The sequence below is a fragment of the Lingula anatina genome, chromosome 2 (genome assembly GCF_051362555.1).
Source record: "Lingula anatina isolate TDL-2025a chromosome 2, LinAna3.0, whole genome shotgun sequence".
Lineage (NCBI taxonomy): Eukaryota > Metazoa > Brachiopoda > Lingulata > Lingulida > Lingulidae > Lingula > Lingula anatina.
The window spans coordinates 38,706,650-38,720,584 of NC_141768.1; the positions used below are offsets into that span (position 1 = coordinate 38,706,650).

A 13,935-nucleotide genomic window follows, 5' to 3' on the forward strand; every position below is an offset into this window, starting at 1 on the left:
CAAATCCAAGTGCAAGGACGAGTCAAGCAATGGTTTGTGAATGGGAGAAATTTGTCTTTTTCCAGAAAAAAATGGCGGATACATCCCTTATAGATTACCTTTAAATTTTCAATTTCCCCTCCCCCCTCCCCCCCCCCCCCCCCCCCAAAAAAAAAAAAAAAATAGTGCACATTTTATTAAATCATCAAATATGAACAGGATGAACTAGATACACTCTACAGAAGTTGCAGCATTCTAATCATTCTGATAATAATTATGAGGATTGCGACTTGTTTATATTATTGCAATGCACTGGTTTCCTTAAACAGTAAGTTGGTGCCTCTGACATGATAGCTACACTCTTTATCCTTCCATTACATCAATCATCAATCATATACGTGTCTAACTAGCTCTCCAATGACCAATAAATGCCAGTGTCTAAATTCCGTGTCGAGGTGCCAGGAAAAAAGAAACAACCGTAGGCGTATTCAATTTTTGAAAATAGACAACAGTCTTCAGTGTAGGACGCTCATTTAACGATTAACAAACTGTAGCGTCGCCTTTTTTGTCCCCTTTCCTGGTCTTGGCGTTGACTGTGCTATGAAAATGAAGACAATCTTCTTCTGGCACGCGGCACCTGCCAAGTACCCTATCTATCTATTTGCTAATGTGGCATTAACGCAACTAACCGCGCAATGTACATGATATACCGGAATCACTAAGCCTATGGAGGAAAATTGTATTGTTCTTTCACCAGCTTACAGGCTTGCCACGCCGTTAAAACCATCCTTTCCAGATAGTTTGGGAATGACAGAACAAATATGATAATAAAACAGAATAGATAATTTTGGTCACTTTGGTTAAAAAAGAAAAAAGTTGTTTTGTATTTCACACATTATTAGACTTTTCAGATACATACGAGTTCTACCGTCTATAAGCGTTTAAACTAAAACAACCTTTAGTGAACAGACGACTAAAAAAGATGAAAATAAGGCATTATAGTAATATACTTCGTAATATAGATTGTAGAATTAGGCATATAACATACTTGGATTTCAAGAAACAAGGATACATTGCCTTGACGATGATACATGACGATGCAAGGGGATGCGTCGTCTTTTGGGTGTGCATGTTTCAACTTTGTGCGTGCGATGTGCCACATATCAACAGTACCGTGAATAGTTAATTCAACAAAGGGTTATAATATTATGATCACTGCGCAATGAAGCTAAAGCGATCACGTCTGAGGTGCACTCACATATGTCACCATGACAAAATGCGATGTCAACAGAACGCCGGAACCGGTTTTTATTGGTTGCTAAGTGTCCAATGTGTACGCGATTCAGAAACCCATCACATTGTGTCTAACAATAATTGGCTGTTAATTTATTAATTTAGAGACGCCCTCGCCCATGCAATAGGCCTACTATTTTAAGATTGCTTTTCTTTACGACCCAATCAATGCCATCAGCTATTCTAGTCGCGCGCACACGTTGGTCACATTGGGAATTCCACGCCATCTCATTTCCCAGGTATATTAGAGGTAACATGATTGTTTGAGGGGTAGAATTAGAAGAACACCGACTTGTGGAGTCAAATAAGCCAAGCTGAGCACTTATAGTAGACAACCTAGCCGTTTTGATCAGCATAAAGGATTAACACATTTAGAAAAGGATTCCCTTTTATCTATAGGATATAATATACGTTTAAATATATATAGACAGAGAGACTGAGTAGTACTTAAAGAGCGGCATGATGCTAGCAAAACTTTTAACGGGAGTATTACTATCGTGTCTTGCAACGCTGATATTGGGGATCCCAGTAACAGGTAAGTTTTCCAACCTTTCTGTTAAAACTGTTTCCTTATTTTCTTATTTTCTTTTTTTTTTCATAGGCGACAGAGAGTCAAACGCTAAGCACAATGTATGAGCATTAGTTCGTTTATTCATTGTTACAAAACTGCAGGCAGAGAGTACAAGAAATGCAAATGAAATCAAAATGTATAGAAGACAGCAAAACAAGTAATGCATACGTTATACTTACATACAGAAAGATTCCTTACATTTGAAGCAGGCAGAGTACTTACGGGGAGCACTTGAATTAACCAGGCTCAAAGGTTGGGGGGAGGGGAGGGGTTTTGGTAAAACTACCATTTAGTTTTGATCTAGATTCTATGTCTTTTTTCATGGAAGTAAAGAGTAGGCTAAAACCTGCCTGCTACAGGCCTGACCCTACCTTTCATGGAATTAGGAATGCGCACTTAATTTGACCGAAATGGTCCACTCTGAATCAAAATTTAGGAAAGATTGTATGCTATTTTTCAGAATACATGTAAGTCAACTAAGATGGCCAAAAGGTCCACATTTTAAGAAAAAAAACAGCTTCTTTAAAACTGATGGCTGCAGACCAAATTAAAAAAAGAAGGTTTATATCAAGCATGATACATTTTATTCAAATGGTATTGACATACCCAGTTTTTTATATATTATATTTTATTATATATTATATATAAGTACATTTGTGTATCTCTCAACTTGTTGCAGTCGTATATGTAAGCTGTTAATCTCTTAGAAAAAGTAACAGCTGCTAGGTGTACTGTCATATATTCCTACATTGTAATAAAATATTACATGTGAAAAAATTACAGTTAAACGTTGGCTGTATTTTATATATCTATATTCAAAATGTTTAAACAAGATATTTGTTAGACACCCAACAAAAATATGAAGGGATAATTAATGCAAAAATCATGGACATGTCACGGGTCACTCCACTTTCCTCAATTTAACAAGGAAACCCACTCAGCTTTGTCTCTTTGAGATAGTGTGAATACTTTGAAGCCGGGTTTTTATTCTGAATTTACATTGGTTTGGAATAATGATAGTCTGACTGAAACTGAAGTAAGTGTTGTATATACGCCGTGCGGTTCCCGCTCTCTCGGCGTAACTCCCTTTCTGTTTCTCTCTTGTAAAAAGAAATTGATTTATGACATGAACATATAACATACAACTATCGGAACGACGGTTTTCGTGCAACTTTGATTAACCTTTATTAGGCCTGCTGCAGTAAAGCTAGCCAATTAATGAAACACAGACCCTACTTCAAACCATGTCCTTATTTCACATCAGGATCCACATAAACACTAGATTGCAAAGTATAATTGGCATAATTGTCAATTACAGTTTCAGCACCAAATTGAAGTATGCTTAAGAAAACCTTGTCAACCACACACCATACCCATATGGTATTGTTTCTTTTCATTTGCTTAACCGCTAAAGAAACAAGAGGGGGTATAATTCTATTAGTCATACGTTTATTCATGATATACTCCTTTTTGGAGATATTTTTTGTCGGTAGCATGATGCAATGCCCATGGATCATACTGCCTGCTATAATAGTTAAAATCAGCCTGACGGTTCTACTATTCACGATGGATAAGGGGGGGGGGGGGGGGCAGAAAAAAGAACAGAACTTGACATGGATGAAGTAAATCGTTTAATTACAACAATACCAACCGCAATCTGAATGCTAGGTAAAATACTCATCAGCCTTTCCTGACGCGAGTACTCTCTCAACCTTGAGTGAAAATTAACTAGAGTGATTGAAAGCGGTGACCAAAGAACAAAATCGGATCACAGGAAAAAAAGTCAAATGATTCTTTCCGAGCCCATTATTAAGGAGGTTTTGCTGCTACGCCGTGGGAAATAACTTAGAATGCAATATGGAGTGGGGACACTCTTAAGACCAAAAGCATGTTTTAAAGGTCTTTTTTTGTTTCCGAACTGGGGATGCTGGGTTGTGAGATATGTAAAGGTTGACACAGTGAAGATCTTTATGAAATTAGCGGCAGTGGCATCTACACATTCAGTTCAAAGTTCCAACATTTAGCAATAAAAAAACAAAACAAAGTGCTACGCTGCCTTTGCCAGAGACCATGGCTTCTAAACAAAACAAAAGATAATTACAATCAATCGATCTTTGGGATGATGCCAAGTAGTTAAAAAAAGAACGCTATCAACGTTGGAACATAACGTCACACGCGTTCACAAAAATACACTCATTAAATGGTTGGTTCTGCCACACAAGCAAATGAAGCGACTAATATTGCTAGAAAAATTCATTTAAAGAATTGTGTAGGTTATTGATGTCGACAAAAAGTTTCCAGACTACAAAAACAACGTCATTAGGATTATTTCAACGTTTCTGTCGAAAGCTGATAGAATGCTCGTGTAGTATAGCATTTATATATAAAGGAAAAAATATTGGTAATCAAATCATTTTCTTCGTTGTTTAAAACTGTTTTTATGTAGAAAAATGGTCTGAAAAATAAAATCAGAGAGTGGGCCGTGTATCTAACGTATATTGTCAGATAAATATATTGAATCCTAACGCGAAGTTCACGTGCTTTTCTCCGAGTTCTTGGTATACACTGTGTTTAAATAAAGAACTCTTTGGGGGCACTTGGTATACTACAAAGAACTGTCACGCTCTTACGACCGGTATATTACTGTTTTCTTTACAAGGAAAGCTCAAATTGAAGTGTCATAATATTAAAACCAGTAGTGGGTGGAAATTCATTTACGAAAATTCACCAAACGTCCTTCACTTACAAATATTCTTGACTGAAAAGTTGCCTCTTCAATAAAACCTACTCGTCTTTATTGATTAAGAATTATTACACTAAAATAAAACAACGTTTCACCTTCGTGAAAACATAAACTGCGTGGATAGCCATACGTAGTTTGTTTAAAACACGAATACTAGTCTTTATCGCTGCCCACGTGGTCGATTTTTCACAACAGATACCACGATTAGCGGTCATATATAATTTTGCACGTAAAATCCGTCTCTTAATAGATCGCAGCTTATTGTTGTAGCTTTCATAATAGCTATAAGTGCCATAATTATGAAATTAATAATTCAACGCGCATATTTCTTGAATGCCAAGCAATGTATCTTGCGGAATGACAGTGAAAGTGAAGAATGAATAGTTCGTGAATGCTGCAGAGATCCAAAAGGAATTTCACATTGTCTTATTGTAATCACACATCCCACCCCCTTGTTTCGGCCCTTCTAACACAACATTGACTTACAATTTCCCCAATTATTTTGTCATTGTCTCTCACGAATTAGAAATCTTCGCTATAACGAACAGGATGTCCCCCGAGGTTGTGGTCTTACTGCAATCTCAATTTAATGTTTTCTCTAATTGCTCTTGAAACATTGTCCGTGGATCAACACCATTCAATTATGTAAATTAGTCCGAATCCCCAGTGTGAAACGTAATTTGGATTAAATTAATTGAGGCGTATTACTTGATTGCACCAACATTACCGGGACAGAGACGTTTCCATTGTAACAAGTAAGTGGCTCAATAAATTGGTAGCGTTAGATTGCAGCTACAATATCTTCATGAAGACAGTCCGACTGATGAATACCTTACTACCAGTTATTGTCTTGGGGTATCCATATTTTTAACTAGTGTCTTTACTTGATGTTTGTTAGGCGGCCTTGAGGGCAATGGTCGGAACTTGGTCTTTCAGCCGAAGAAATGGTGTTTTCTGTCTTGGGTGATTAAACGTAAAAATGAAAGACTAACTTTTTTATCAGTTTCCGAATTGAGGATATTACTAAAATGAAGCGAAAGGGTCTTCTGTATGGCGTCTGAATACCCATTCAAAGTCTTTGGTGCACAACATCAATAAGTGAATTCACCACGCTACCTACATATTATGATAGAAAGTTATACAACAAATGATGGGTACAATGGGACAAATACTATCAGGCCCAGTACTGTATGCAGATAACAATATGATCGACTAGAATGTTGCCACTAATTGGATCTGTGGGACCTGATTTATCGACGCATGAATATGCCCCTCCTTACCCGTCAGTAAGATATATATATATATATATATATATATATATACACACACACACACACACACACACACACACACACTTGACATTTAATATGGAATATTTTTTCCAAATCATTTTTCTTTGATTTTTTCCCTACTTTTCCGACTTATAAATGAAAACACGGGTTTAAATCTTGTTTTAATTTAACTTTAAATAATCTATGCAGTGTAATTGTGACATCAGCTCTTATATTGAATTCACCTAACTAAGCAAACAAAAATACATGGCTGTTTGTAAGTTGTACAACAACCATTTCAAGCGTTATTTCAATTTCCATATTTTCAAAATTGTCATCTATTAAAGAGTTATACGCTTCACAAGGGACGCTTATAGATATCAGTGTCTAGTCACAGCAATGGTCAATCGTGCGTCTGGCCTCATCTGGCTGCTACTAGGGCCCTAAAGTGGCAGGGTATTGCTTCTGACAGATTTGTTGGAGTTAGGACTGGAATAATATTCCAGGAATCAGTCGGTTTGTTGTAAGACCAGTGGACCGATAATTCGGCGAGTGATTGTCTCTAGGCTTCAAATCTGGCGATCTTGATGGCCGCAGTAGCTGCTCAGTTCCTTGGTTCTGCAAGTAATCTTTAAATACAGGTGCTCTGCGTGGGTAGTTTTTTTATTTTGTTAAGTAGATTTGTTCCTGAGGTGCACTCTAAAAAATAGTTCAAAGGGGGTTGTTTTCTAGAATATTTGTCTATTTGTTCTGGTTCAGGTTACTATCGATGGCTACCAATGAGGTTGGTTTGGGCACCAACGTGAATTCCACCCCAAATACAGATGCTCCCACCGCCCCAAGTCGCTCTAGAAGCGACACAAGCTTAGGGACCGTTCACATGGAAAGTCTATTTTCTAAAATCTATTTTCTATTCGCGGTATCTTGTGATCACGGTCTGTGCCCTGAATATCCCGCGGCGTAATTACTGGCAACGCGAGCCAGTTACTTCCGTGATCACAAGATACCGCGAATAGAAAATAGATTTTTAGAAAATAGACTTTCCATGTGAACGGTCCCTTAGTCGCAGGCCTCTTCGGAATATTTGTGAACTCAAATTGGACCAATGTTGCAGCTCAGATAAAATCTGACCTCATAAGTGAAACCATATATTTCCATTATTATGCCCAGAAAAGTTAACGGTTCCCAACTCATTGCAGAAATAGACGGCGATGTTGTGCTGCCCACAGAAGGTCCGCCTGGTATAATAACCTGCTTAAACCAGTCTGCAGCTTACGATGGGCCTTAAAAAAAACCTTTTGGTGACAATTTGACCCTCATTCTGACCGGAATTGGGTGTCTTTGTTAATTTGTATCAGCGAAACCGAAAGAACAATGGTTCCTGTTTCCCTGTGGTTAGTTCTGGATGTCTTGGGCATGGCCTCTGTGTAGTCTGGGCATATCTCTGTAAGACTGTGCGGAGCGTTCTTAGCGACACAATAATCTGTCTGGCAATGTTTATCTGTTTTGCGCCATTTTGGCGCATATCAACAGTGCTGTGACAATGCAACAATGCTTCTCTCAGTTTACGCACCGTAACATCAGCTATAAGTATTCAAAATTTCAAAATCATCTGTGCAGCCTTTGTCGAAATATTGAAACTTTTTCGACTGACCATGCTCTGCCTTAGCCTAGTCCAAAGAGTGCCTCCCAAAGAAATCACCAGACATTACGTAATGCAGCAGTGCTTCAGACAAGACAGTCAGTTAATTGTTACTGACACACCTGACTACACATTAATCTATTCTCATAATCCACATGCATGGGTGTACGTTTTAGAAATAACACATTTTAATCTTGAAATACCATTGAAATCATAATATTCTATATAAAATGTCAAGTCTGTGTATGCCTTGATTTATTCAGAGATTAATCTGAAAAAATGCCTCCAACTCAGTATACCTGAGTAATGCCAATAATGGCTGGTTTCACTGTTAGTAACAGTTTTTAATGATTCGTCGGTTGTTCAAATAATCTTCACAAATACCATCTTGAAGATATCGTCTTACATATCGTCATACATACAGTATAGATTTCGAGTGTCAGTTTCTTCATTTCCTTTAGTAATGTACTTAAGCGGCGACAGTGAGCAAATTAAACCATTTAACTTGGTAACCACACAACGACTAAGCACAGGCGAAATAATGCGATTTAATTGGATAAGTTTGGTACACCTCGTAAGAACGGCATTCCGAGAAATAACATGTTGAGGTACGACCATAGCATTCAAAAGAACTGAAACCAAAGATGATAAAATGCACGCAAATATCTGGTTGCTATTTTGTGGCATTTATTGAATAATACCGCCCGCTTATTAAACCGTTGGAACAATATACTTCATTGTTAAGTGCAAAAGATATGATTTGTATAGCTGAAGTTGGCTCTAAAACAGGTGTTTGCGTTGGGGATGACAAAACTGAGGTACCCCTTGGCCATAATTCAAGAGTAGTACCGGTGTAACAGGAATGAAAGTCCGCTAGGAACCGTAGTCCGCTTCCCGTTACTTTGTACAGGTGACATTCGTCCCATATACTAATCCCAATGTTCCAACTAACCCTAACCTGGACTTATCATATGGGAGCCCGGACTTCCATTCCTAGGACTTTCATTCCTGATACACCGGACAGTAAAAAATGTGTTAGCCATTATTCGGGTAAAAAAGAATATTCAAATTAGAATTGTTGGTGATATCAAGGTATTGGTTGAAAAAGAAATCAAATCCTGAAAAATCGACAGTTTTGAGACAAACATTACAAGTAACATCATATATTAATCAAAAGAAAACCGTGTGTCCTTTCACGTCAGTTGGCTACATCCGCTCAAGGTATCGCCAGTACATCCTCCCTTTCTTACTCTTTTCTCTCGCATTTTACGCCCGTGTGCCCTCCAACAAAAATAACAACCTTGTTTTGTCAAGAAGGGCACCGGGGAGCAATGAGAATGTGGAGGAGGAATAATTTGCTGAATAACAAAAAAAAAAAAAAAAAAAAAAAAAAAAAACAGGCCCGTAGCTAGCAATTTCAAAAGGGGGGTTCTTTTTCTTAAAAAGTGGACCTTTCTTTTACCATATAACCTTCGTGTACCTAGATAAAATTTTACCCAGAGGGGACCTTTTCCCGGTAAAGGGGGTTCTTTCGACACCCCCCTCCCCCCGGCTACGGTCCTGACCGATATGTTGCACAGAAATGCAGCATCCACCCTTAAATGTTTGTTGATGGTTAAATGTGTAGGTGCCATGCCGGATCTTATGTAAATAGCTTATATGTGATATATAAATATTTCAATAATTGTGGTTTCGGAATTTTTCTTATGTTTTTATTCCAAGTTTTCGCTTTAATATGCACAAGAAAAGTTGCTCTCAACGGGTTTCTTAAATGATGAAATTCTAAATTCCTCCATGTTCTTATCTAATAGTTATTGCAGTAATACCATATTGTAAACTTAATCCACCACCCCCACTACGCCATAGAAGGTTTTATCGATAGAAAGCTGGCTAACGTTCCTTTAAGGTCTCATATCTTCGCTAATTATTTGTCTTATACAGACTGGCTAAAACGTTTATTTATAAATACATGACGTTCGTGGACGCCTTGATACATTTATATCTATTGAAATTTTATTGGGTTTTAACTTGAAGTACGTTAATCTGTTTTTTACCTATTGATAAAAGATATGGCGAAATCAACCGCAAAGCAATGACGGATTTGTTAAAATGCCATGAAAGTCAATTGGTTGAAAATTGCTGTCATAAGTATTTAATAAGGAATAAGTATTTTCTGTCTTATAAGCTCTATAAAAATTATCCAAACGGGTTTGAAAGTGTTACATTTGTTGCTGCAGTGCATTAACGCTCTAACGTCACTCCTTGTGTAAGAGAGTAGCCTGACTAATATCTTGTTTTAAATTTCAGATGAAGACAGCGAATACCGATACCAACAAAGAATGTCACCCTATAGGCTTCTCCAAGTGATCGCCGACAGACTCAATTATTTAGAAAAACTGGGCCAACGCCATTGGCCACGGTTAGAAAAACCAGAAGGTTTATACAACAGCTTTTCGAAAAGAGGCGCTTGCATTTCTAATTGTGTAGGCTCAGCTGGTTTAACCCACGCTCAGTGCCGTGATTTGTGTTAGAAGGTACGTCACCAGCATGAGAATTTATGGGAAGGGAATATAAAGGTGTTTTTTTAACGCTGACACTTGCAAAACAAAAGTTCTATTAGAGAAAAGCGCTGACCGCCGATAATGGGATCAAAAGGTTAAGCGACCATACATGGAAATGCCATTCTTTAAAATTTGTCTTTTTTTCTGTTTTGTGGGTAAAATAAGGTGAATCAGGCGGAATGATAGAATATCCGAGAATATCTTATTGTGGGTCTCATGACCACAACCTTTTAAAGGAATGAACAAACATATTTAAAATAATGCAGCAACATATTTAGTTCTCTCTGTAAATTCAAATTCAAATTCCAATGTCCAATGTTTTGATTTAATTATTTCTTCACATTCTTTTAGTGCACTGATAATGCCCTATCTCATATTAAAAGACGGGGTGAAGCAGTGAAGCAGAGAAATCTTTCTGCCGATCATAAAGGAAATTAATAATAGAAAATAATAATTACACGCTGGAACAACTAGTAGGGTTAATCATTTCTTGCGCCTAACTATCCGTTAATCTCCCTTCCCTTGTCATCGATCCACAGTGAATGGATCGATTTATTTTTGTTGTCACTACACCAACAATCATCTAGTGCTTTTTACTTCACCACCAAATGTTTCATAGAATCATATTTTTGGGCCCATCTCCTTGGTCTCGCTTATTTTGAAGGTATTACACGTAAACAGTCGCACAGAAAAAAGGTGAATGGAGAAACCTACACGTTCGTGTGCATTAGATAAATTATCCACATATTGTTGTCAACTTGACCATGGAAATACACATTCTTGATTTACATACCAATAACAAGAAACAGGTTGTGATGAGCAAATACCTAGATTTTGTGGAGAACAAAGTAATAAAGTCGGTCATTGGGGATGTCCAGCGGGGCTCGTCGTAAATCTGAAGTCCACCGGGAAATATACTTAATCCAGTTATGGCGGCAAATAGCCATAATTTATAGTCCCATTTGATACAGAGGACTATACGAAGCTTGGCCTTCTACGCGTATATTTCCACTAGGGATTGGTCAGATGTTTATTACAACATGAGATTATGTGATACGGTGTAATAATATATCTTTTTCTAAACATATAGAGTTGGAGCACGTATAAAGATATGGCACTATTGAACTAAAGAAATACAAGTTGTCCTATAGCAATTTTATTTGCTACTTACTGTTATAATATGCCATGCGTGCAGTATTCCAAAGTGGGGGGTTTATTGTGACGCAGTCCATCAGGGTGTTACCATTCTCCGCTCGAATGGAATGAAAACACGAACTTAATAAGACACAAAGGAATTCCCATTGTTTCTGAAAGCAATCCTTTAGTTGTATCCAAGTTAGTAAACAGCGTCGAAACTAGGTATGCGAAAATCCATCTACAAATTAAGAAGAAGGATGGAAGAGTTATGTGCGGAGATTGGAACAGGATGACAATCGGCATCGAGTTCAATAAAAATTTCAACAATCGAAACGTTTCCTAAGTTTCCTGTTCCGATGCATTCATTGAACCGCAATGTTCCAGTGGGGACGCAGATACATGTTACATGTTACATGTCAAGGCTATCGCCTTTATATTGATTAATTTACCAACAGTAGTAAACTACTTGCTTTTTTGATTTCCTCTTAATAAGAAGTTTCTAAGGTAGTGCGCTTTATTTTTCGTCTTGGAAGGAGTGTAGCATATAGATTAAAACTAATTCAATGTAACATCATAATTAGTGTTTGAATTATCAAATGTTTTCCGTTAAAATACTTGATGAAATTTATAAAGTTACACGCGTCTACGATACTTCAGAGGCGTAATATTCAGTTTCTTCATCAAAAAACAACTTCTGATATAAATACGTGTTCCCCTGCTCTAGGGACAAATTATATGTATAGAAAGGAAAAGGCAACTAAATCTGCTTGAAGGCATTTCATGAATATTGAATAATGTTGTTTTCACACGTGAAACTAAAAACATACATTGACATTGGTTGAATGATGCGAAGCGACACTGGGACTTGTGTAATGAAGCTTTCCCTAGGCTATAAATTCTCGTTACGGTCTTCTTTGTTAAATGTAAGTTTGAAATGATCAGGCAAATTAAGAGGACGCAACTGAAAACGCCATTTTTTAATGTGATGACTTGGTGGAACGGGACCATTCTTAAAACCTCGAGCGAATCAGTTTGTGCAGCGAACTTTCATTGCAATTTTTAATACATATAGCATTAATGTTAGTTCTTCTTTCTTTCACATTTGAATTAAAATTTTTCGTTAATGCTTAATACTCCTATATAGTATTCAATGTCATAAAATACGTCTTTATCATATTTAGAGAAAGTTCCTACATATTATTTTTCATATCTCTCTTCAGGTATCAACCAAACTCCTACTCCGCCCAAGTATTGAGAAAAACCTATGCACAGCAAGTTCAGCCACGTCGTAGTGCGGCAACGCTAGCAACCAAAGTTATCACGACCTTGCTTCATTTCCTGACCAACAATTTCAAACACTGCAAATACATATCAATATCCGGTAAAGACATGGGCACAAAGTTGGATATTTTAACGCTCGGTTAAGACCACTTTTGTTCTGGAAAGACCTATCACTGGGTAAAATGACCAGATGGCTTAAATGTTCTTGCGCCTGCACAAACAATTCGAGTTTTAGATTCAACAACTTGAGTAAATTATTTATATACAGCTGAGATGTATACTTTCTGTGGAGGTGTTGATTGTATCCAAAGATTAAAGATATTTTGGGCAGATTTCATCTGTATTTATTGATTTTATTATTCCATATGAAGTACAAAGCTTGATCCGAGAATCGTGAGACTTGGGAATAAAAGACAAGTGTCGTCGGTAAAGTACATTTTAGGAAACTCACTGCGCACGATGCCATTTGAGCGTGACTTCCATGCACTGGTAATGTTAACCACACGCAATTGGCAACATGTACAGTAGGTAGAATTAAAAAGAAAAGATTGTGAAAAATAAATTACATCTTTCACCATCGCACTTGTAAGGAAAATGTGTGGAATAACTGTTAAGAAATTGTGTACTAAAACAGTTTAAGACTGCGTTAACGACAATTTTTCCCTTGAATATCATTGTCAAGTTCACACTTCTTGTGGATGATGGATATGTCCGACAGGGCGAACCACTGATTAATTTTATCCAAACACGCGCTTTCTACATCAATTTTTAGAATTCGACTTTACCGAACAAAATACCTTGCTGACTCTCGCCATTAAGAATCCCGTGTATCATTACGTCCAAAACCAGTATATATTTTTAACAAGTAATGCAGTTTAAATGTTAAAGACATTGTAAACGTATATGTAGGTCCCTTTATGCTAATTAATCAAAATAATTGCACTAATTAGATCCAAGAGGTCACTGTCTTTACCCTAATGTCTAGGTTGAGACCAGACATTGACAATTTACCGAGCAATAACCAAAGTACAATGTCATTAAAAACATAATTTGGTTGATTACATTTCTATTCGTGTAATTGGTGCTTCTGTGCAACCTGCGAAAATTTAAAAGGACCTTCGACATAGGTGTGTCTAAAACATTGAATTATCTGTTTGGATGATTAAACGTTAAAAAATTCATAGGGTGATTCTAAGACAAAAACATGTTTTTACATCACGACTTGCTCGTGCGGAACTTAATAATCCCACGTAATTAATGCTGGGCAGATATGTACCACATGGTTGATGTATTGAAATATAGCGCAGCGTGACGCACGTATTCAACAAAGTGGCCAAGTATAAGCCTATTCCTTTGGCGCTTATTTCAAGTCGTGTGTTTGACCAGTGAGACCTATCAAAGACCTTCTGTCAAATTAACTTAAATGGAACACGGGCGTAAATGATTAGTATTAAAGG

At 37.2% G+C, this 13,935-nt stretch overlaps 1 long non-coding RNA gene across 1 annotated transcript; it reads left to right on the top strand.

The window, feature by feature from the left end:
• The first annotated feature begins 1,432 nt into the window (after positions 1 to 1,432).
• LOC106152173 (uncharacterized) lies at positions 1,433 to 13,029 on the top strand. Its single transcript, XR_001237305.2, has 3 exons — positions 1,433 to 1,807; positions 9,807 to 10,033; positions 12,418 to 13,029. It is a non-coding gene; the product is annotated as an uncharacterized LOC106152173 (long non-coding RNA).
• Positions 13,030 to 13,935: the final 906 nt, after the last annotated feature.